At 44.4% G+C, this 3,413-nt stretch overlaps 1 pseudogene; it reads right to left on the reverse strand.

Annotated features, from left to right (window-relative positions):
- The window catches only part of LOC104982692, a 4,777-nt pseudogene extending 2,281 nt beyond the window's left edge, over positions 1 to 2,496 (reverse strand).
- Between the last annotated feature and the right edge of the window lie 917 nt (positions 2,497 to 3,413).

The raw sequence follows: 3,413 nt of genomic DNA on the forward strand, positions 1-3,413 counted from the left end.
CCAATTGCCTGTTTCCATATGACTCCTCATCCACCTGTCCTGTCTGCATCTTGCTTACACCCCCAGACCCCACCAGTCTGCCAGGTTGATCTTATCTGGGGCGGACCTCCTGAGCAAGCAGGACATCCAGGCCACTGAGTGCAGCCTGGAAGGTCTCAGATGAGGCTGGTGGTCCTTCATCAGGGCCCCCAGTGGGAGGCAGGAGAAGGGCAAGGCCTGCACCATTGCCTTCAGGGCCTGGGTGTGCCTCCCAGCAAAGGCCACTATAAACAGCCATGGGAAGAGTTCAATGGGCAGCTTCACCAAAGCCAAGGCCTCATTCCACAGCAGGCTCTGGCAGCCAGCTCCTGGAGTCTGGGTGGGGCCTGGACGCCCATTGTGAACATAGTCCGGAATGAGTTCTGGGAGGATGTCAGAGAGCAAGGGAGGGGTGCCACTCCTTCTCTGGACAAGGAACTGGGGAGTCCCTGCTGTCCCTCCACCCTCAGGGAACCCAAGGCAGGGTCAGAGACATCCTCTGGCCACAAAGTCACAGCTTTTGTCCCACTGGCACGTGGACAAGAATCTCTCCAGGCAGCAACAAAGGGACAAGGTGACCTCTTGCCCCATCCTGTATCTACTGGCTGCTGCATTTAATCCCAGCCCTGCTGGCCGGTAGATACCTAGGAGTCTGACAGCTGACCCCACTCTTTTCAGAGAAAGCTTCTGATTATTACTCAAGGGCTGAAAACAGGAATAAGGAGTTTAGCCCAACATAGCCTGTCTCTAAACTCCAACCGAGAACTCACACAATGGGTGCTGTTATGTCACTTCATAAAAAGACATACCTTTCACTGGGTGTCTCTTCTACAAATGTTATCACCATTCAGTTCAGTGGACCAAAGCACTTGCATTCAGAACAAAACCTCTACCCTTTCAAAAATTCTACAGATTTTTTTTTTTTTTTGTATCCCATGGAATTAAAAAAGTTTTTAGCTTTTAAAATGAAAATAAACCCCCAAAATCTTTTACGCTAGTAAAACCACAAAACTATAAAATAATATGAACTATAATCACTGGTCACAACTAAAATGTAAAATGTCATGCAAAAATTCCTCCTAATTAGATGTTTTTCATTAAATCAATTCCAGGAACTTCCCTGGCAGTTCAGTGAGGAGGAGTCTGTGCTTTCATTGCAGGGGCACGAATTATATCCCCATCAGGGAACTATGACCCCAGATGCTGTTCCACGTGGCCCCATCCTCTCTGTCACCCCACCCTATCCCATCCCTCTGCCCCACCCCTACCCTGCTAAACTCTATTTGGTTAAGAAATGTTGTAACAGTCTGTACAAGTGGCGAAAATCAGAGAAGAAACCAATCTGTCTCGGATAAAAGTAAAACTGCAGGTAGAAGCAAAAGCAAAGCATGCCAATGCCAATGTGAATGGAAAGTCGAAACAAATTCTCTAGAGGATCATGGCCTGCATGGCTTGTCCCATGAAGAACCCAGCAGGTACAGCTGTCAGAGCCTGAGCTCCTGCGTGGAGCAGTGTATTCAGTCCTGAGACCCTCTTCTCCTTCCAGGACATACTTTTCAGATTCTGGCTGAAATTTTCATTTCCAGCTAAAGTGCTATCTTACTACTAGATCTCCATCTACCTATGTCTGAGTGGGATTTTTACTTTTTCACTATATACAACTGATGGGATCCTATGTCTCTTCACAATAGATTAAGAAAATATGATCCAGCAATCCCACTGCTGGGCATACACACTGAGGAAACCAGAAGGGAAAGAGACACGTGTACCCCAATGTTCATTGCAGCACTGTTTATAATAGCCAGGACATAGAAGCAACGTAGATGCCCATCAGCAGATGAATGGATAAGAAAGCTGTGGTACATATACACAATGGAGTATTACTCAGCCATTAAAAAGAATACATTTGAATCAGTTCTATTGAGGTGGATGAAACTGGAACCTATTATAGAGAGTGAAGTAAGGCAGAAAGAAAAACACCAACACAGTATACTAACGCATATGTATGGAATTTAGAAAGATGGTAACAATAACCCTGTGTACAAGACAGCAAAAGAGACACTGATGTATAGACCAGTCTTATGGATTCTGTGGGAGAGGGAGAGGGTGGGGAGATTTGGGAGAATGGCATTGAAACATGTATAATATCATGTATGAAATGAGTCACCAGTCCAGGTTCGATGCACGATACTGGATGCTTGGGGCTGGTGCACTGGGACAACCCAGAGGGAGGGTATGGGGAGGGAGGAGGGAGGAGGGTTCAGGATGGGGAACACAGGTGTTCCTGTGGTGGATTCATTTCGATATTTGGCAAAACTAATACAATTATGTAAAGTTTAAAAATAAAATAAAATTTAAAAAAATAAAAATAAAATAAAAGTTTAAAAAAAATTTTAAATAAATAAAGGAAAATATAGCAAAATATAAAAGAAGAAAACCAACCTGAAGGTACATTCGTTGGAGGAGTTTGGGCCACATCGAAATCACCGAAATATTCACAATTCAGACAGCTTTGTGCGGATGGTGGTGTCACCACAGACGATTAAGAAACAAAGTAAGATTCCCGAGTATCATACTGTCACTTATACGTCAGACAGCAAAACACGTGCCCATTCACGGGGGAACAGATCTGTAATGGAGGGATGGTGGGTCCTCCAGATTTTGAGGGTCCAGGCTTCCCTGGAACTGGTCAGGTCAAAATAACATATAGGAGCTGGGCAGAACAGAGGAACCAGACACTTGTAATGAAACTAAGGAAAGTACCAGGACAAGTGAACTTTTTTTGGAGGAATTCAAAGAATTTTCTTAGGCTAGGCTTGAGAAGTGCCAGCAGAGAGAGTAGCTAAAAAGGGACCAGGTGGATACCTAAAACCCAATATCCACACTTTCTCCATCCCTGGAGGCAAAGGACATTTCCTCCCTGAAGGTAGGAGATTAAATTTAGGAATGTGGGTTAGGAGAGGAAGGAACTGTTTTGGCTGGGCTAACCTGGGACACGCCTTGTTCTGCCTAAAAGCCACTGAGGGCTTAGGGCTGTGGGCTCCCTGGAAGGGAAATAAACATGGGCCAAGGAATGCAGAGTTCCAAAGAATAGCAAGAAGAGATAAGAAAGCCTTCTTCCGTAATCAATGCAAAGAAATAGAGGAAAATAACAGAATGGGAAAGACTAGAGATCTCTTCAAGAAAACCAGAGATACAAAAGGAACATTTCATGCAAAGATGGACTCGATAAACACAAAGAAATGTTATGGACCTAACAGAAGCAGAAGATATTAAGAAGAGATGGAAAGAAAACACAGAAGAACTATACAAAAAAGATTTTCACAACCCAGATAATCACGATGGTGTGATCACTGACCTAGAGCCAGACATCCTGGAATGTGAAGTAAAGTGGG

This window comes from Bison bison, unplaced genomic scaffold (genome assembly GCF_000754665.1).
Source record: "Bison bison bison isolate TAMUID 2011002044 unplaced genomic scaffold, Bison_UMD1.0 scf7180017864537, whole genome shotgun sequence".
In the NCBI taxonomy this organism is placed as follows: domain Eukaryota; kingdom Metazoa; phylum Chordata; class Mammalia; order Artiodactyla; family Bovidae; genus Bison; species Bison bison.